Source organism: Schistocerca cancellata, unplaced genomic scaffold (genome assembly GCF_023864275.1).
Source record: "Schistocerca cancellata isolate TAMUIC-IGC-003103 unplaced genomic scaffold, iqSchCanc2.1 HiC_scaffold_1150, whole genome shotgun sequence".
NCBI lineage: Eukaryota > Metazoa > Arthropoda > Insecta > Orthoptera > Acrididae > Schistocerca > Schistocerca cancellata.
In genome coordinates, this window is record NW_026047149.1 from 4,174,986 (window position 1) to 4,196,810 (window position 21,825).

Consider the following 21,825-nt stretch of genomic DNA (forward strand, 5'->3'; position numbering starts at 1 on the left):
AAATTGTTCTACAGTAAAAAAAACTAATACTCCAAATTACCTCAATATCACTACGAAAACTATTAACTACCGTCTGAATAAGAAACAAACAATTAACTTAATTAAATCACACGATTAATAATTTAACGAATACCGAGCGATCGCTTTTAGATTCACATTCAATTATTTTAATGATAGCGCTTATTGGAACACAGAACTGTTTTATTATCTACGTCTCGAAGTGAAGGCATTACTATCTATGACTAAGGTATGACGTCATTGGTCAAAGCCGACGGGTTGTATCCCCTGCTTCACTAGACCAATAACGGCTGTGCTGAAGATCTCCATATTCATTCAATATATGTGATGTGAGAATTAATGTTACGCCTCCGCAGAATGATGCAATCGATTTAACGCCTTTGTGTCAGCTGCCAGGGACTGTCGGAAATCAGATGCTAATTAATGACTTACCAGGGACCGCTGTCGTCGCCCGGGCCCCTACTGCATTTCACGATTTCTTGAGATTTTGCTGAATGCGGACAGCGCCATTCGCGTTGCTCTCCATTCGAATCGACTCAGACTGTTGCTAAGAAACGACACGGGACGTCGAAGAATCCCCCCTGTATTGTTGAAAAATGCGTCATGTCACCATTGCCGTTGTTTACTCTATGAGGACATGAGCACAATTATGGTCGTATAATTAAATGATCTGTACACCGATGCAAGCTGTTCGAGATTCTGAAAAAAGTAGGGGTAAGCTATAGGGAGAGACGGGTCGTATACAATATGTACAACAACCAAGAGGGAATAATAAGAGTGGACGATCAAGAACGAAGTGCTCGTATTAAGAAGGGTGTAAGACAAGGCTGTAGCCTTTCGCCCCTACTCTTCAATCTGTACATCGAGGAAGCAATGATGGAAATAAAAGAAAGGTTCTGGAGTGGAATTAAAATACAAGGTGAAAGGATATCAATGATACGATTCGCTGATGACATTGCTATCCTGAGTGAAAATGAAGAAGCATTAAATGATCTGCTGAACGGAATGAACAGTCTAATGAGTACACAGTATGGTTTGAGAGTAAATCGGAGAAAGACGAAGGTAATGAGAAGTAGTAGAAATGAGAACAGCGAGAAACTTAACATCAGGATTGATGGTCACGAAGTCAATGAAGTTAAGGAATTCTGCTACCTAGGCAGTAAAATAACCAATGACGGACGGAGCAAGGAGGACATCAAAAGCAGACTCGCTGTGGCAAAATAGGCATTTCTGGCCAAGAGAAGTCTACTAATATCAAATACCGGCCTTAATCTGAGGAAGAAATTTCTGAGGATGTACGTCTGGAGTACAGCATTGTATGGTAGTGAAACATGGACTGTGGGAAAACCGGAGCAGAAGAGAATCGAAGCATTTGAGATGTGGTGCTATAGACGAATGTTGAAAATTAGGTGGACTGATAAGGTAAGGAATGAGGAGGTTCTACGCAGAATCGGAGAGGAAAGGAATATGTGGAAAACACTGATAAGGAGAAGGGACAGGATGATAGGACATCTGCTAAGACATGAGGGAATGACTTCCATGGTATTAGAGGAGCTGTAGAGGGCAAAAACTGCAGAGGAAGACAGAGATTGGAATACGTCAAGCAAATAATTGAGGACATAGGTTGCAAGTGCTACTCTGAGATGAAGAGGTTAGCACAGGAAAGGAATTCGTGGCGGGCCGCATCAAACCAGTCAGTAGACTGACGACAAAAAAAAAAAAAAAAAAAAAAAAAAAAAAAAAAAAAAAAAAAAAAAAAAACCCACCGATAATAGTAGTAGCGTAAATGGTTTGTGTTGTCAGGGACAGTTCCGCCAAGGAACAACACCGTCACAGCGGCAGTATCTTATCTAATACAATGAAGAGCCAAAGAAACTGGTACACCTGCACACTATGGTGCAGGGCCGCCGCGAGCACGCAGAAGTGCCGCAACACGACGTGGCATGGAGTCGACTGATGTCTGAAGTAGTGCTGGAGGCAGCTGACACCATGAATCCTGCATGGCTGTCCTTAAGTTCGTGAAAGTACGAGCGTGTTGAAATCTCTTCTGAACAGCACGATGCAAGGCATCCCAAACATACTCAATAATGTCATGTCTGGGGGAGTTTAGTGGTCAGAGGAAGTGTTTAAACTCAGAAGAGTGCGCCTGGAGCCACTTTGTTGCAATTCTGGACGTGTGAGGTGTCGCAATGTCCTGCTGGAATTGCCCAAGTCCGTCATAATGCGCAATGGACATGAATGGGTGCTGGTGATCACACAGGACGCTTACATATGTATCAGCTCTCAGAGTCGTATCTAGATGTATCAGGTGTCCCATATGACTCCAACTGTACGAGGTGCATTCAAGTTCTAAGGCCTCCGATTTTTTTTCTCCGGACTGGAAAGAGATAGAAACATGCGCATTGTTTTAAAATGAGGCTGCGTTCATTGTCAATACGTCCCAGAGATGGCAGCACCGTATGGCAGATGGAATTTTACCGCCAGCGGCGAGAATGAGAACTGTTTTAAATACTTAAAATGGCGACGTTTTCGTTACTCGAACAGCGTGCAATCATTCGTTTTCTGAATTTGCGTGGTGTGAAACCAATTGAAATTCATCGACAGTTGAAGGAGACATGTGGTGATGGAGTTACGGATGTGTCAAAAGTACGTTCGTGGGTGCGACAGCTTAATGAAGGCAGAACATCGTGTGACAACAAACCGAAACAAACTCGGGCTCGCACAAGCCAGTCTGACGACGTGATCGAGAAAGTGGAAAGAATTGTTTTGGGGGATCGCCGAATGGCTGTTGAACAGATCGCCTCCAGAGTTGGCATTTCTGTGGGTTCTGTGCACACAATCCTGCATGACGACCTGAAAATGCGAAAAGTGTCATCCAGGTGGGTGCCACGAATGCTGAGGGACGACCACACGGCTGCCCGTGTGGCATGTTGCCGAGCAATGTTGACGCGCAACGACAGCACGAATGGGACTTTCTTTTAGTCGCTTGTGACAATGGATGAGAGGTGGATGCCATTTTTCAATCCAGAAACAAAGCGCCAGTCAGCTCAATGGAAGCACACAGATTCACCGCCACCAAAAAAATTTCGGGTAACCGCCAGTGCTGAAACAATGATGGTGTCCACGTTCTGGGACAGCGAGGGCGTAATCCTTACCCATTGCGTTCCAAAGGGCACTACGGTAACAGGTGCATCGTAGGAAAATATTTTGAAGAACAAATTCCTTCCTGCACTGCAACAAAAACGTCCGGGAAGGGCTGCGCGTGTGCTGTTTCACCGAGACAACGCACCCGCACATCGAGCTAACGTTACGCAACAGTTTCTTCGTGATAACCACTTTGAAGTGATTCCTCATGCTCCCTACACACCTGACCCGGCTCCTAGTGACTTTTGGCTTTTTCCAACAATGAAAGACACTCTCCGTGGCCGCACATTCACCAGCCGTGCTGCTATTGCCTCAGCGATTTTCCAGTGGTCAAAACACACTCCTAAAGAAGCCTTCGCCGCTGCCATGGAGTCATGGCATCAGCGTTGTGAAAAATGTGTACGTCTGCAGGGCGATTACGTCGAGAAGTAACGCCAGTTTCATCGATTTCGGGTGAGTAGTTAATTAGAAAAAAAATCGGAGGCCTTAGAACTTGTATGCACCTCGTATATGCCCAATACCATTACAGAGCCTCCACCAGCTAGACTCCAACTACACATGCCCCATACCATTACAGAGCCTGCACCAGCTAGAACAGTCCCCTGTTGACATGCAGGACCCACGGATTCATGAGGTTATCTCCAGACCCGTAAACGTCCATCCACTCGATACAATTAGAAACGAGACTCGTCCGACCAGGCAACGTATTCCCATCATCGACAGTCCATTGTCGGTGTTGATGGGCCCAGGCGAAGCGTAAAGCTTTGTGTCATGCAGCCATCGAGGCTACAAGAGTGGGCCTTTGGTTCCGAAAGCCCGTATCGCTGATGTGTCGTTGAATGGTTTGCACGCTGACACTTGTTGATGTCCCAGCATTGAAATCTGCAGCAACACGCGGCAAAGTTGCACTTCTATCATGCTGAACGATTCTCTTCAGTCGTCGTTGGTCCCGTTCTTGCTTGATCTTTTCCCGGCCGCAGCGATGTTGGTGATCTGATGTTTTATCGCATTCCTGATGTTCACAGTACACTCCCGAAATAGTCGTGCAGGAAAATTCCCACTTCATCGCTACCTCGGAAATGCTGTATCCCAGCCGGTCGAAGTGGCCATGCGGTTCTAGGCGCTACAGCCTGGAACTGCGCGACCGCTCCGGTCGCAGGTTCGAATCCTGTTTCGGGCATGGATGTGTGTGATGTCCTTAGGTTAGTTAGGTTTAAACAGTTCTACGTTCTAGGGGACTGATGACCTCAGATGTTAAGTCCCATAGTGCCCACAGCCACTTGAACCAATTCTTACTTTCTGGACAAGCCTTGTAAACGCTGAAAACTGCATATTAATTTAGTGGGACCACCAAAGGATTAAAATACGCGATGGTTATAATTAAACGTTCCGTACTTAACACGTTATAACACGGAAACTACACTCCTGGAAATTGAAATAAGAACACCGTGAATTCATTGTCCCAGGAAGGGGAAACTTTATTGACACATTCCTGGGGTCAGATACATCACATGATCACACTGACAGAACCACAGGCACATAGACACAGGCAACAGAGCATGCACAATGTCGGCACTAGTACAGTGTATATCCACCTTTCGCAGCAATGCAGGCTGCTATTCTCCCATGGAGACGATCGTAGAGATGCTGGATGTAGTCCTGTGGAACGGCTTGCCATGCCATTTCCACCTGGCGCCTCAGTTGGACCAGCGTTCGTGCTGGACGTGCAGACCGCGTGAGACGACGCTTCATCCAGTCCCAAACATGCTCAATGGGGGACAGATCCGGAGATCTTGCTGGCCAGGGTAGTTGACTTACACCTTCTAGAGCACGTTGGGTGGCACGGGATACATGCGGACGTGCATTGTCCTGTTGGAACAGCAAGTTCCCTTGCCGGTCTAGGAATGGTAGAACGATGGGTTCGATGACGGTTTGGATGTACCGTGCACTATTCAGTGTCCCCTCGACGATCACCAGTGGTGTACGGCCAGTGTAGGAGATCGCTCCCCACACCATGATGCCGGATGTTGGCCCTGTGTGCCTCGGTCGTATGCAGTCCTGATTGTGGCGCTCACCTGCACGGCGCCAAACACGGATACGACCATCATTGGCACCGAGGCAGAAGCGACTCTCATCGCTGAAGACGACACGTCTCCATTCGTCCCTCCATTCACGCCTGTCGCGACACCACTGGAGGCGGGCTGCACGATGTTGGGGCGTGAGCGGAAGACGGCCTAACGGTGTGCGGGACCGTAGCCCAGCTTCATGGAGACGGTTGCGAATGGTCCTCGCCGATACCCCAGGAGCAACAGTGTCCCTAATTTGCTGGGAAGTGGCGGTGCGGTCCCCTACGGCACTGCGTAGGATCCTACGGTCTTGGCGTGCATCCGTGCGTCGCTGCGGTCCGGTCCCAGGTCGACGGGCACGTGCACCTTCCGCCGACCACTGGCGACAACATCGATGTACTGTGGAGACCTCCCGCCCCACGTGTTGAGCAATTCGGCAGTACGTCCACCCGGCCTCCCGCATGCCCACTATACGCCCTCGCTCAAAGTCCGTCAACTGCACATACGGTTCACGTTCACGCTGTCGCGGCATGCTACCAGTGTTAAAGACTGCGATGGAGCTCCGTATGCCACGGGAAACTGGCTGACACTGACGGCGGCGGTGCACAAATGCTGCGCAGCTAGCGCCATTCGACGGCCAACACCGCGGTTCCTGGTGTGTCCGCTGTGCCGTGCGTGTGATCATTGCTTGTACAGCCCTCTCGCAGTGTCCGGAGCAAGTATGGTGGGTCTGACACACCGGTGTCAATGTGTTCTTTTTTCCATTTCCAGGAGTGTATTTTATTAATAGGATTGAGTAGGGATAATTAATATTTGTCATGTTGGAAATAATTGTGGTAGCAGGGAATGTTTGCACCAAAATATTGTTGGCAAGAGAGACGGCAAATTGATATAATTTTAAAAAGGGCGGGAGAGACCGCGTATGGATACATTTTAAGAAAAGGGCGGGAAAGACCGCGCACTGATACATTTTGTAATGGTAGCAGGGACTGTCTGCACCAGAAAGCACTGTTGGCAGGAGAGACCGCACTTTAGCGTTCGTAGGAAGTCAGTAGTGAGCGAGAAGTGAAGCGAGTCGGTAGCAGGTGTGAAGCGAGAGGTTGAGAGGAGCGGTGTGCCTGCCAGCCACCAGCTGTGATTTACAGGAGATTATAAACGGATGTACAGAGACATCAGCTAACTATTATCATAGGAGGAACTAATATTATTGAATTAATTTTCTGAGAAACTCAAGACTACTGAAGGTATGTTTGCGCAATGCTAGTTGTAAGATAATTGTAAAAAAGTAAGTTCCATTTGAACGTTTGTAAAATCATATCATTATCAGCAGTAAATATTTGAAGAAACGTTTTCAGAATATAATTGAATTTTGCCAGCGATGTTGCATTACTAATTATAACCCATCCCAAAAAAAAAAACAATCAACGTAAAACTTTGCAAAATTTTATTGTTGTCAAGAAAAAGTGTAACTATGAATTACGTAACTTCAGTCAAATTAATTAAAGAATAACGTCAGCTTTGGTATTAAAGAATAATGTCAGCTTTGGTAATAAGTACAGCCACTTATTATGACAGCCCACCAGCAGCTAATAGAGTATAGTAAAACAGAGTAAGTATATTCATGTCGCAGTTCGATGTAGCAGTCAGATGGCGATCCAGTAACAGTAAAAAAGGTGAGGAACAGTTTTGGGTTATTGCAGATAACGACTGAGGGCCACGACGACGACATATTCTATGTTTCGTCGAAATAATCAGAAAATCACTTTTAATAAGCAGCAATTAAATTTGTATGCGAAGATTGAGAAAGAGAATAAATTTCAAAGGGAAGATTTCATTTGTTATTATTAAGCAAGAGATAGAAATCCTAAGGAAAGGTTTCATAGGTTATTGTAGAAGGGAAGGTTGCGTAAAAAAAAGGGATATGGAGGAAAAGGGAAGGTTTCAACCTGTCGACCATTATTGGTGAAGCCCTATAATCAAAACAACAGTTATGCTCCAGCTGCACTTCAGGAATATCGTCGGCTGAAAGGATTACGGAAGGTTCTCTTTCTCCACCTGCTGTGCGGAGCATGATGACGAAGTACGAATCAACTGGAGAACTGGGCTTCGCCCTGGGTTGAGGCCGACGACCGGTTGCACCACAGGTAGTTGATGATATGGCTGTTGCTATGGCAGACAATTTCCCATCGGCAGGAAGTGCGCGTGCCGTGTCAAAACAGTTGAACAACCCGTGGTCCACTGTACGGAAGATGCTTCGAACCTCTCTCGATCCATATCGTACAGCAGCTTTCACCACAGGACGTGCTACGACATTTTGATTTCGCTCTCCACTCTGTCCGGAAGACCATCCTACGGAGAGACGAAGCCCATTTTTCTCTGGCGGGCGAGGCGAACACACAGAACTGCGGAGTGTTGGGACCTTATTACACTTCTCCCTGCTACTACTATACCACAACCTTAAAGTTGAAGGCAGGTCGTGAAATAAAACTATCTTATTAACAGAATCTTCCGTCGGTTCTTGGTAGAACAACATTATAATAATAAATGGAAAGCACCAGTTTGCTTTTGTTCTACAATATTACTTTTATTGCTAACCGGTTTTCGGCTTACAAGGCCAGTGAGTACTGAGTGAGGGTCACAACTACCAGCCAGTGTCCCATGTACTTCACTTAGCAAACAAAGGCCATAAACTCAACCTGCTGGAAGCCCTGGAAATTAACAAACATCTTGCTCACAGTCCAGATCTCATCCTAAATGACCAGACACAACTCAACACTTCCCCTCTCATAAACTTCATAGAATCATCTCTGTTGTTCATTACTTCCCACACTCTCTCTTCCTACTTATTCCCAATTTCCTGTAGTCATTAAGTTGTTTTATTTGTTGCAGTTGTCTTTGTATTCCACATAGGCTGTAGTTTCAATAGTTAAGGGTTTCCTTTTAACTTGTACTTGTATTACTGTCGATGTTTAACTCCCCTTGTAGTTGTCTCATCAAATACTGTTCATATTTTACTTTGCTCATTTATTTAATGAAACCTTGCACACAGCCACTGCTTTGATTATAATGTTAATGTTAAAATGCAGTACTACCACACTCTTAAACTGTAGGTTCCCTCAAACACCTCAATTTTCCTGCAGTTATTAATTTCTGTTTATCTTATTGATATTCCTTAAGTCCCTTATGTATTTTGTATTTACTTTGAAAACTGTCTCTTCTTTTTTAATTGGTTGTGTATCACTCTACGTGTTTCATACCTCTTGATGGAGCCTTGTCTAGTACTAATTTTATCTTATTTTATTAGTTTTGTTTATTAATAGAAACTGTTATGTAGACATGCTATTCCTATTCTGTGCTAAAGGTTTTCCTGTCAACTACATTTATATTTATATACTGTTCAGTTTTTACTATTTCATTGCAAAGATGTTACTTACTGTATGTTTCTACTTCACTCTAGATGTGTTACTTCTCTTCCAATGTTGTCTGCTAACATTTAACTTCTTTGGTGATAATACTCAGTAAATGTCTGAAGATGGCCTTGTAAGCCGAAAACCGGTTGTAGAACAAAAGCAAACTGGTGCTTTTCATTTATTATTAAAACTATCTTGTAAAAGCAGTTATGGTATAACGCAACAGAGCAGTGTTACCCTCTGAGAGGAATTTTGTTGTGTTGACCGTGTTGCACCTAATGGAGGTGGCTTATCGGAAGTGAAAGTCAGAATTATGTAAACATTTAAACAGTAACAAATAATATTTTACCTAGCTACACTGTTTAAAGAGTAAAGAAAACGGTCGCCAGCCTAATTAGGCAAGAGAATGATTAACATTCTTGTTTAAGAAATTAGGTTGTGAGTAACTTCAACAGACAAACATAACCTGTCCTTTGCCACATGCGAGTGCAATGAACTCTGGCACCTGGATACAGTGTGTTCAGGTTAAGGTTAGAGTTAACAGATCAGAACAAACTACTGGTATAAATATAACAGATAACAATACACACTATTACTTTCATGGATTATTCAAACTGAATGGTCTTTATAACATTACTATTAATATTCACTGTAGAATCATAAATTGGACATAGGTTCATTATTACTTTCCAAACATTTTCCTAGCTGACATAAAATTGTAAATGTAGTTCAATGCAAAATTATGAACTAGTCACAGGTTAAACCTCTATCAGCTAAATACTTTTCTATTTAGAATGAAAGTTAAATGGAATTCACTAACAGGTTACTTCTCACTATTTTATTGAATAAAGAAATTACACTACTGTCCATTAAAATTGCTACACCAAGAGGAAATGCAGATGATAAACGGGTATTCATTGGACAAATGTATTATACTAGAACTGACATGTGATTACATTTTCACGCAATTTGGGTGCATAGATCCCGAGAAATCAGTAACCAGAACAACCACCTCTGGCCGTAATAACGTCCTCGATACGCCTGGGCATTGAGTCAAACAGAGCTTGGATGGCGTGTACAGGTACAGCTGCTCATGCAGCTTCAACACGATACCACAGTTCATCAAAAGTAGTGACTGGCGTATTGTGACGAGCCAGTTGCTCGGCCACCATTGACCAGACGTTTTCAATTGGTGAGAGATATGGAGAATGTGCTGGCCAGGGTAGCATTCGAACATTTTCTGTATCCAGAAAGGCCCGTACAGGACCTGCAACATGCGGTCGTCCATTATCCTGCTGAAATGTAGGGTTTCGCATGGATCCAATGAAGGGTAGAGCCACGGGCCGTAACGCATCTGAAATGTAACGTCCACTGTTCAAAGTGCCGTCAATGCGAACAAGAGGTGACCGAGACGTGTAACCAATGGCACCACATACCATCACGCTGGCTGATACGCCAGTATGGCGATGACGAATACAGGCTTTCAATGTGCGTTCACCGCGATGTCACCAAATACGGATGCGACCATCATGATGCTGTAAACAGAATGTGGATTCATCCGAAAAAATGACGTTTTGCCATTCGTGCACCCAGGTTCGTCGTTGAGTACACCACCGCAGGCGCTCCTGTCTGTGATGCAGCGTCAAGGGTAACCGCAGCCACGGTCTCCGAGCTGATAGTCCGTGCTGCTGCAAACGTCGTCGAACTGTTCCTGCAGATGGGTGTTGTCTCACAAACGTCCTCATCTGTTGACTCAGGGATCGAGTTGGCTGCACGATCCGTTACAGCCGTGTGGATAAGATGGCTGTCATCTCGACTGCTAGTGATACGAGGCAGTTGGGATCCAGCACGGCGTTACGTATTACCCTCCTGTACCCACCGATTCCATATTCTGCTAACAGTCATTGGATCTCGCCCAACGCGAGCAGCAATGCCGCGATACGATAAACCGCAATCGCGATAGGCTACGATCGGACCTTTATCAAAGTCGGAAACCTGATGATACGCATTTCTCCTCCTTACACGAGGCATCACAACAGCGTTTCACCAGGCAACGCCGGTCAACTGCTGTCTGTGTATGAGAAATCGGTTGTAAACTTTCCTCAAAAATGGTTCAAATGGCTCTGAGCACTATGGGACTTAACAGCTGTGGTCATCAGTCCCCTAGAACTTAGAACTACTTAAACCTAACTAACCTAAGGACATCCATGCCCGAGGCAGGATTCGAACCTGCGACCGTAAAACTTTCCTCATATCAGCACGTTGTAAGTGTAGCCACCGGCGCCAACCTTGTGTGAATGCTCTGAAAAGCTAATCATTTGCATATCACAGCATCGTCTTCCTGTCGGTTAAATTTCGCGTCTTTAGCACGTCATCTTCGTGGTGTAGCAATTTTAATGGCCAGTAGTGTATTTTTTTCATGAATAGTGGTCTTTCTATTAATTGTTATTTATCATGAGCATAAAGGATAACTTGTGGATCTTATTACACTATCAGTACACTTTCAATACCCAAAAAAATCAAGTGCTTAGCAAGCATGAGTATATAACTTCTCACAACTGCGGTTTTCCACTTTTACTACAGTGAGACACAAAATTAACATATTTGTAAGATACTGACTCACCTTCTGCGATTTACACCATGCAGCAATGTGATCATTTACTGAGCAAAACTTTATAAGCCGCAGTCTTGAGAACTTTTAATTTTGAAGTTGACAACAACACTTTAATAAGTAGTCTTAATAGGAAAATTATTTTCAGGATGCATCATTTACTTTAACTCACTCTCTTGCCACATGAACTTTGACTTTCTTTTTACTATGTTCAAGAGACATAAATTAGCAAAACACTGGGCTTTAATGTTCTTTCAGTAGGGACACTCGGTAATCACTTTAGTTCAAACGGAGAGGAACCTGAGAGGTGTTATGATAAGGAAAAATCAATATAGGTACATAAATTCATTTATATATTATCTTATATTTGAGCGCACTAACACATCCAATAAGCTGATCCTTCACTGTACATTATTACAGTATTCCGTTACAGTGATTGCACAGTGGTGTGGCGATTGCATGTTAGTAGGTGGATTTGCGGGTAGAAATGCTGGACTGTGTTATTTCTTGGTGGCGATAGCAATTCCACAAAAATTCCAGGTCTTCATCCATCTATCCGAGGCATTGGAAAGCGTCAGGAAAAACCTCTCTCGGCACCAGCACAATATACAACTTTACATGGGCAGTTCACAGATTGGCAGCTCGTCCCCGACTGACTGTTTGTTCCACCTTTTCTACCTACGCCAACTACAAGTTGTGCGCGCTACACAGTTCCGTTCCCGAGGGGAACCACAACACCTTTTACACATGACATAACTAAGAACCCTAACAGCAGTTTACATAACAGCAAACAAGCAGTTTTAAATAAAACAGAACATCTGCATATATTGGCAGTTCTACACAAAATTATTTAAATAAAATTATTTAATTTTAAAGATAACCAAAGAGATTATATGACAAAGACCAAACAGATAATTTGCTCATGGATTACACTTCCTACACTCTAAAAGACATCACAGTTTTTATAAAGAAAGCAGAATACAATTTTGTGTTATCGATTCAATCAAACACATTTACAGAGCGGTATATTGATAATTTTTATTTATGGACCGTCTGACAGCAACTAAATAAAACACAATTTTAGTGTCATACGCGTTTCGCCTTTATTTTCTACAAGGCATCATCAGTGGCCTGGAATATGTACATATGTTAGCTATTTAATATACATTTTTTTGTCACTGTGCCTATAGGTCATAAACAGTTCTGGTGGTTGGTATTTCCTATTAAGTAGTAATGTTTTGAACCGTACTTACAGGTTGCGTGGACAATTTCTTACATATTATGCTGTTGCATTTTTGGTGTTGGTGTTCTTCTTCTTATGAATGCCAATTTGCAGTTTTTTTTTCCCACATTTCACAGCACTATGAACTGAACGCTTGTTTCAATGCAGTGTTTTGGTTTCTGTTGCCGACTGTCAAATGTTTTTGCCAAAGATCGAATGTTATTGCCAAACTTTCGAGTGTAATTATTGAAGTACATCTACATCTACATTTATACTCCGCAAGCCACCCAACGGTGTGTGGCGGAGGGCACTTTACGTGCCACTGTCATTACCTCCCTTTCCTGTTCCAGTCGCGTATGGTTCGCGGGAAGAACGACTGTCTGAAAGCCTCCGTGCGCGCTCTAATCTCTCTAATTTTACATTCGTGATCTCCTCGGGAGGTATAAGTAGGGGGAAGCAATATATTCGATACCTCATCCAGAAACGCACCCTCTCGAAACCTGGCGAGCAAGCTACACCGCGATGCAGAGCGCCTCTCTTGCAGAGTCTGCCACTTGAGTTTATTAAACATCTCCGTAACGCTATCACGGTTACCAAATAACCCTGTGACGAAACGTGCCGCTCTTCTTTGGATCTTCTCTATCTCCTCCGTCAAACCGATCTGGTACGGATCTCACATTGATGAGCAATACTCAAGTATAGGTCGAACGAGTGTTTTGTAAGCCACCTCCTTTGTTGATGGACCACATTTTCCAAGCACTCTCCCAATGAACCTCAACCTGGTACCCGCCTTACCAACAATTAATTTTATATGATCATTCCACTTCAAATCGCTCCGCACGCATACTCCCAGATATTTTACAGAAGTAACTGCTACCAGTGTTTGTCCCGCTATCATATAATCATACAATAAAGGATCCTTCTTTCTATGTATTCGCAATACATTACATTTGTCTATGTTAAGGGACAGTTGCCACTCCCTGCACCAAGTGCCTATCCGCTGCAGATCTTCCTGCATTTCGCTACAATTTTCTAATGCTGCAACTTCTCTGTATACTACAGCATCATCCGCGAAAAGCCGCATGGAACTTCCGACACTATCTACTAGGTCATTTATATATATTGTGAAAAGCAATGGTCCCATAACACTCCCCTGTGGCACACCAGAGGTTACTTTAACGTCTGTAGACGTCTCTCCATTGTGAACAACATGTTGTGTTCTGTTTGCTAAAAACTCTTCAATCCAGCCACACAGCTGGTCTGATATTCCGTAGGCTCTTACTTTGTTTATCAGGCGACAGTGCGGAACTGTATCGAACGCCTTCCGGAAGTCAAGAAAAATAGCATCTACCTGGGAGCCTGTATCTAATATTTTCTGGGTCTCATGAACAAATAAAGCGAGTTGGGTCTCACACGATCGCTGTTTCCGGAATCCATGTTGATTCCTACATAGTAGATTCTGGGTTTCCAAAAACGTCATGATACTCGAGCAAAAAACATGTTCTAAAATTCTACAACAGATCGACGTCAGAGATATAGGTCTATAGTTTTGCGCATCTGCTCGACGACCCTTCTTGAAGACTGGGACTACCTGTGCTCTTTTCCAATCATTTGGAACCCTCCGTTCCTCTAGAGACTTGCGGTACACGGCTGTTAGAAGGGGGGCAAGTTCTTCGCGTACTCTGTGTAGAATCGAATTGGTATCCCGTCAGGTCCAGTGGGCTTTCCTCTATTGAGTGATTACAGTTGCTTTTCTATTCCTTGGACACTTATTTCGATGTCAGCCATTTTTTCGTTTGTGCGAGGATTTAGAGAAGGAACTGCAGTGCGGTCTTCCTCTGTGAAACAGCTTTGGAAAAAGGTGTTTAGTATTTCAGCTTTACTCGTGTCATCCTCTGTTTCAATGCGATCATCATCCCGGAGTGTCTGGATATGCTGTTTCGAGCCACTTACTGATTTAACGTAAGACCAGAACTTCCTAGGATTTTCTGTCAGGTCGGTACATAGAATTTTACTTTCGAATTCACTGAACGCTTCACGCATAGCCCTCCTTACGCTAACTTTGACATCGTTTAGCTTCTGTTTGTCTGAGAGGTTTTGGCTGCGTTTAAACTTGGAGTGAAGCTCTCTTTGCTTTCGCGGTAGTTTCCTAACTTTGTTGTTGTACCACGGTGGGTTTTTCCCGTCCCTCACAGTTTTACTCAGCACGTACCTGTCTCAAACGCATTTTACGATTGCCTTGAACTTTTTCCATAAACACTCAACATTGTCAGTGTCGGAACAGAAATTTTCGTTTTGATCTGTTAGGTAGTCTGAAATCTGCCTTCTATTACTCTTGCTAAACAGATAAACCTTCCTCCCTTTTTTTATATTCCTATTAACTTCCATATTCAGGGATGCTGCAACGGCCTTATGATCACTGATTCCCTGTTCTGCACTTACAGAGTCGAAAAGTTCGGGTCTGTTTGTTATCAGTAGGTCCAAGATGTTATCTCCACGAGTCGGTTCTCTGTTCGTGTATGCATTTGTGTGTGTGTGTGTGTGTGTGTGTGTGTGTGTGTGTGTGTTTTGGTGTGATATAATTCTTTTGTGTGTGTGTGTGTGTGTGTGTGTGTGGTTTGCTGTCAGACGGTCCATAAGTAAAAATTATCAATATACCGTAATATTACATGCAACTGAGAAAGACAGGACTAAAAAAGTTGAAGATGACATTTACAGAAGCTCAACGATGTAACATTAAATAAAACAAAAGGCAAAATAAATCAGTAGAGTATTAGAGCTATGGTGTTACAACCGTACCTCCAATCACTGTGAATGAAGTTCGTCTGTATGGTGAACGTGTCTCTGTACAGTGTAGCTTCACGGCTATGTTCATCACTGGCCCGTTTCCTTTTTGCGGTGTCACCGCCAAACACCCACACTTGCTAGGTGGTAGCCTTTAAATCGGCCGCGGACCGTTAGTATACGTCGGACCCGCGTGTCGCCACTGTCAGTGATTGCAGACCGAGCGCCGCCACACGGCAGGTCTAGAGAGACACTTCCTAGCACTCGCCCCAGTTGTACAGCCGACTTTGCTAGCGATGGTTCACCGACAAATTACGCTCTCATTTCTACATCTGCATCTACATCCATACTCCGCAAGCCACCTGACGGTGTGTGGCGGAGGGTACCTTGAGTACCTCTATCGGTTCTCCCTTCTATTCCAGTCTCGTATTGCTCGTGGAAAGGAGGATTGTCGGTATGCCTCTGTGTGGGCTTTAATCTCTCTGATTTTATCCTCACGGTCTCTTCGCGAGATATACGTAGGAGGGAGCAATATACTGCTTGACTCTTCGGTGAAGGTATGTTCTCGAAACTTTGACAAAAGCCCGTACCGAGCTACTGAGCGTCTCTCCTGCAGAGTCTTCCACTGGAGTTTATCTATCATCTCCGTAACGCTTTCGCGATTACTAAATGATCCTGTAACGAAGCGCGCTGTTCTCCGTTGGATCTTCTCTATCTCTTCTATCAACCCTATCTGGTACGGATCCCACACTGCTGAGCAGTATTCAAGCAGTGGGCGAACAAGCGTACTGTAACCTACTTCCTTTGCTTTCGGATTGCATTTACTTAGGATTCTTCCAATGAATCTCAGTCTGGCATCTGCTTTACCGACGATCAACATTATATGATCATTCCATTTTAAATCATTCCTAATGCGTACTCCCAGATAATTTATGGTATTAACTGCTTCCAGTTGCTGACCTGCTATTTTGTAGCTAAATGATAAAGGATCTATCTTCCTGTGTATTCGCAGCACATTACACTTGTCTACATTGAGATTCAATTGCCATTCCCTGCACCATGCGTCAATTCGCTGCAGATCCTCCTGCATTTGAGTACAATTTTCCATTGTTACACCCTCTCGATACACCACAGCATCATCCGCAAAAAGCCTCAGTGAACTTCCGATGTCATCTACAAGGTCATTTATGTATATTGTGAATAGCAACGGTCCTATGACACTCCCCTGCGGCACACCTGGAATCACTCTTACTTCGGAAGACTTCTCTCCATTGAGAATGACATGCTGCGTCCTGCTATCTAGGAACTCCTCAATCCAATCACACAATTGGTCTGATAGTCCATATGCTCTTACTTTGTTCAATAAACGACTGTGGGGAACTGTATCGAACGCCTTGCGGAAGTCAAGAAACACGGCATCTACCTGTGAACCCGTGTCTATGGCCCACCTAGCAATTAGTTTCCGATGTGACTACGAAGGCTTTCCCGGCGTAATAATTGATAATATTCTTCTCGGGTATGCAGAGACGATAGTTAGCATAGCCTTCAGCTACGTCATTTGCTACGACCTAGCCAGGCGCCATTATCATTTGCTATTTATCTCGTGATGCATGTACCGTCAGACCGATGTTAAACGATTATGGATTAAAGTTAAGTATTCGAACAGCTACGACCTTTCTTGCTAAAGTCTAACTTCCTTAAATGCTCCAGACCTCACGCCATCCTGCTTGAGCTTAAACGCGAGCCTTTCGGCTTCCTCATAGTGGCTTGGCTGTCTTGCCAAGTCACAACACTTTTTGAACAGGTTGGCCCTCAAGGATCAAAGACACGCAGCGTTACCGCGATATGATTCACCAGCACGTCATACCCACCCTACAGGAGAGAGACCCGCTGAACTCAACAGTTCTTGTGCAAGATGGGGCCCCACCGCAGATCGCTCGTGAAGTCCACCTGTTTGTCGGAAACACACTTGGAAGCGATCGAATTATCAGCCCACCTTTTCCAGCTGCTCGGCCAGCACGATGACCTGAACTCAATTCCCCGTGATTACTGGTTGTGGGGCTACGTGAAGGACAGGGTTTACCGGGGGAACATTCACACATGTGCTGATCTGAAGCGCAGCATATCGGGAGAGGTAGCCACCACACCTACGGCCATCCTTGGTGCTCCCGTGCAGAATGCAATCCTGCGCTTTCTGACTCCTGTGGGCACTGATGTACCCACATTGAGCCCGTTTTGTAAGAAATGTTACCGGTATGTAATGGTACAGTACATCGCAGCAGAACATTAAAAGTGTTTCAATATGGCCCCCTCCAGACACTAGAGCAATATCAACCCGATACTCCAACTCGTTCCACACTCTCTGTAGCATATCAGGCGTAACAGATTGGATAGCTGCTGTTATTTCTCGTTTCAAACCATCAATGGTGGTTGGGAGAGGTGGCCGAAACACCATATCCTTAACAGACCCCCATAAGAAAAAATCGCAGGGGGTAAGATCAGGGCTTCTTGGAGGCCAGTGATGAAGTGCTCTGTCACGGGCTGCCTGGCGGCCGATCCATCGCCTCGGGTAGTTGACGTTCAGGTTTCATAACTAACTTTTTCGTAGGACTCTCCATACAGTTGATTGTGGAATTTGCAGCTCTCTGCTAGCTCTGCGAGTCGATTTTCCTGGGCTGCGAACAAATGCTTGCTGGATGCGTGCTACATTTTCATCACTCGTTCTCGGCCGTCCAGAACTTTTCCCTTTGCACAAACACCCATTCTCTGTAAACTGTTTATACCAACGTTTAATACACCACCTATCAGGAGGTTTAACACCATACTTCGTTCAAAATGCACGCTGAACAACTGTCGTCGATTCACTTCTGCCGTACTCAAAAACACAAAAAGCTTTCTGTTGAGCGGTCGCCATCTTAGCATCAACTGACGCTGACGCCTAGTCAACAGCGCCTCAAGCGAACAAATGTACAACTAAATGAAACTTTATAGCTCCCTTAATTCGCCGACAGATAGTGCTTAGCTCTGCCTTTTGTCATTGCAGAGTTTTAAACTCCTAAAGTTGTGGTATTCTTTTTGAATCACCTTGTATTCTTCTCGGGTATGCAGCCGGATCACAACGTCTTCATGACACAATATTTCCGCGGTCCAACTGGCCGCCATCTTCAGGTGAGAGCGCTGGTGCACGATCTCGCCGGAACTGACTTCCCAGCGCAAGCGGCAGCCCCTATATAGGCCGCAGAAGACCCACAACGCGTGCGCGAGAAGGTGCCGTGACTGCACTCTAGCGCAGTAGACATACCGCGCCGCCAGTGGTGGAAAGAGGCGAAATCGAGATATCGCTGTCAAAAATAAAAGAAAAAAATTTTTTTATTCCGACGATTGAAACACAGACCGTTGTTTTTTAATGTCAGATAACACTGGGTCCCAAGTCTTACTTAAAAGATAACCCTTGTCTCTATTAATAAGATTGTCAGATAAACGAATCTCTATGGATTCTTTTAAAACACAGTCCCAACAGCGACATGCAGGGGCCACCATTTGTTTCTTGTCATAGAGCATTCTGTGTCCCTCGGTGAGACAGTGCTCCGCCACTGCGGATTTCTCAGGTTGAAGCAGCCGTGTGTGCCGCTGATGCTCAACACATCGGTCCTGAATGGTCCGGATTGTCTGCCCAATATAAGCCTTCCCACAGTGGCAAGGGATCTTGTACACACCGGGCTTCCTCAAACCCAAGTCATCCTTAACAGAGCCAAGAAGCGCTCTAATCTTGGCTGGCGGACGAAAAATACTTTTGATATGATATCTTTTTAGAATTCTTCCTATCTTCGAGGAAATGCTCCCAGCAAAAGGCAGAAAAGCCACCGATTTGCAGGTATCTTCTGGTGGTTCAGGCGATGGTCCAAACTGGAAGGCACGACGGATCTGTTTATCTGTATAGTCATTCTGCTTGAACACAATCTTAACGTGGTCCAATTCTTGTGTCAAGCTTTCTCCATCTGAAATGGCATAAGCTCTTCTCGCCAACATCCGCAGGACCCCCGGACGCTGGAACGATGGATGATAGCTAGAAGCATGCAGGTAACGGTCCGTGTGCGTAGGCTTTCGATAAACACTGTGTCCCAGTGTCCCATAATCCTTTCTGTACACCAGAACATCCAGAAACGGAAGCTTCCCATCACTTTCCACCTTCATGGTAAACTTGATGCTAGAATGCAGGGAATTAAAATGATCTAGGAGGCGGTCAAGAGCTTCTCTCCCATGAGGGCACACCATAAACATGTCGTCAACGTACCTCCAGAAACAAGTTGGTTTTAAGGACACCATCTTCAGCGCCATGTCCTCCAAATCTTCCATAAAAAGGTTGGCGACTAATGCGGACAATGGGCTCCCCGTAGCCACTCCGTCAGTCTGATCGAAATATTTGTCATTGAATAAAAACTACGTCGACGTCAGCACGTGGCGACAAAGCCTGGTTGTTTCCTCATCCAGTTTCTCACCAATTAATTGCAAGGATTCTTCCAGAGGAACCCGGGTAAAAAGCGACACGACATCAAAGCTCACAAGCAAATCGCAGGGACTAAGAGACAAGGACTTCAATCTCTGAATAAACACCATAGAATTGGGAATGTGATGTTCGCATTTACCGACGTGAGGGCCAAGAACAGATGCTAAATACTTGGCTAGATTGGGTGCTGAGCCTAATTATAGTCACCCGGTAGATGAGAAATCTGCTTTTGGAGGAGGGTGCCCTGGATATTGTGGGCTGCTTTATCGGCGTTGTACAGAGTGAAGGGCACTCAGAGGACGGGAACAGACAAGCGATTTAGACCTCGAAGAGCGCCTCATCTTCTGCAGTGCCCGCAAGATCGGCAACCGGAATACCGACATGCAAAAGAAATACGCTACATTTCTTTCAGCAGACTTTTCACTCTATGTACAAAACAAATACAGAATGCTACTTACTTTTACAGAGCACAGTAAGGGTAATCCTGAGCTAAGATCGCAGAATGCAGACGGAAGAACGTGTTGTGTCAGCAGTAACTTGGTGACGCTGCAGGCAGAAAATCTAATTTTTGACTTGTCTGACCGCATATCTCTGATTTCTTCTGTCCTTTCGTCGGCACCCCCTTCCCCCCTCCTCTACAAATCTCTCGCTCCTTCAGACCTCCCCCCCCTCCTATGAAAAAAAAAAAAAAAAAAGCACACAGACAGATGTACCGCACTGGTGGGATCAGAAGAGAATTTGAGACACCGAGCGTAAGACTATGGACATCTAAATGGATACTGTGCAAATCACATTTAAGTGAACTCCACCTTCCCCCCTCCTCTACAAATCTCTCGCCCCTTCAGACCTCCCCCCCCCCCTATGAAAAAAAAACAAAAAAAAAAGCACACAGACAGATGTACCGCACTGGTGGGATCAGAAGAGAATTTGAGACACCGAGCGTAAGACTATGGACATCTAAATGGATACTATGCAAATCACATTTAAGTGCCTCCACCTTCCCCCCTCCTCTACAAATCTCTCGCCCCTTCAGACCTCCCCCCCCCCATGAAAAAAAAAAACAAAAAAAAAAAGCACACAGACAGATGTACCGCACTGATGGGATCAGAAGAGAATTTGAGACACCGAGCGTAAGACTATGGACATCTAAATGGATACTGTGCAAATCACATTTAAGTGAACTCCACCTTCCCCCCTCCTCTACAAATCTCTCGCCCCTTCAGACCTCCCCCACCCCATGAAAAAAAAAAACAAAAAAAAAAGCACACAGACAGATGTACCGCACTGGTGGGATCAGAAGAGAATTTGAGACACCGAGCGTAAGACTATGGACATCTAAATGGATACTATGCAAATCACATTTAAGTGCCTCCACCTTCCCCCCTCCTCTACAAATCTCTCGCTCCTTCAGACCTCCCCCCCCCCCCCCCCTATGAAAAAAAAAAAAAAAAAAGCACACAGACAGATGTACCGCACTGGTGGGATCAGAAGAGAATTTGAGACACCGAGCGTAAGACTATGGACATCTAAATGGATACTGTGCAAATCACATTTAAGTGAACTCCACCTTCCCCCCTCCTCTACAAATCTCTCGCCCCTTCAGACCTCCCCCCCCCCCCTATGAAAAAAAAACAAAAAAAAAAAGCACACAGACAGATGTACCGCACTGGTGGGATCAGAAGAGAATTTGAGACACCGAGCGTAAGACTATGGACATCTAAATGGATACTATGCAAATCACATTTAAGTGCCTCCACCTTCCCCCCTCCTCTACAAATCTCTCGCCCCTTCAGACCTCCCCCCCCCCATGAAAAAAAAAAACAAAAAAAAAAAGCACACAGACAGATGTACCGCACTGATGGGATCAGAAGAGAATTTGAGACACCGAGCGTAAGACTATGGACATCTAAATGGATACTGTGCAAATCACATTTAAGTGAACTCCACCTTCCCCCCTCCTCTACAAATCTCTCGCCCCTTCAGACCTCCCCCACCCCATGAAAAAAAAAAACAAAAAAAAAAGCACACAGACAGATGTACCGCACTGGTGGGATCAGAAGAGA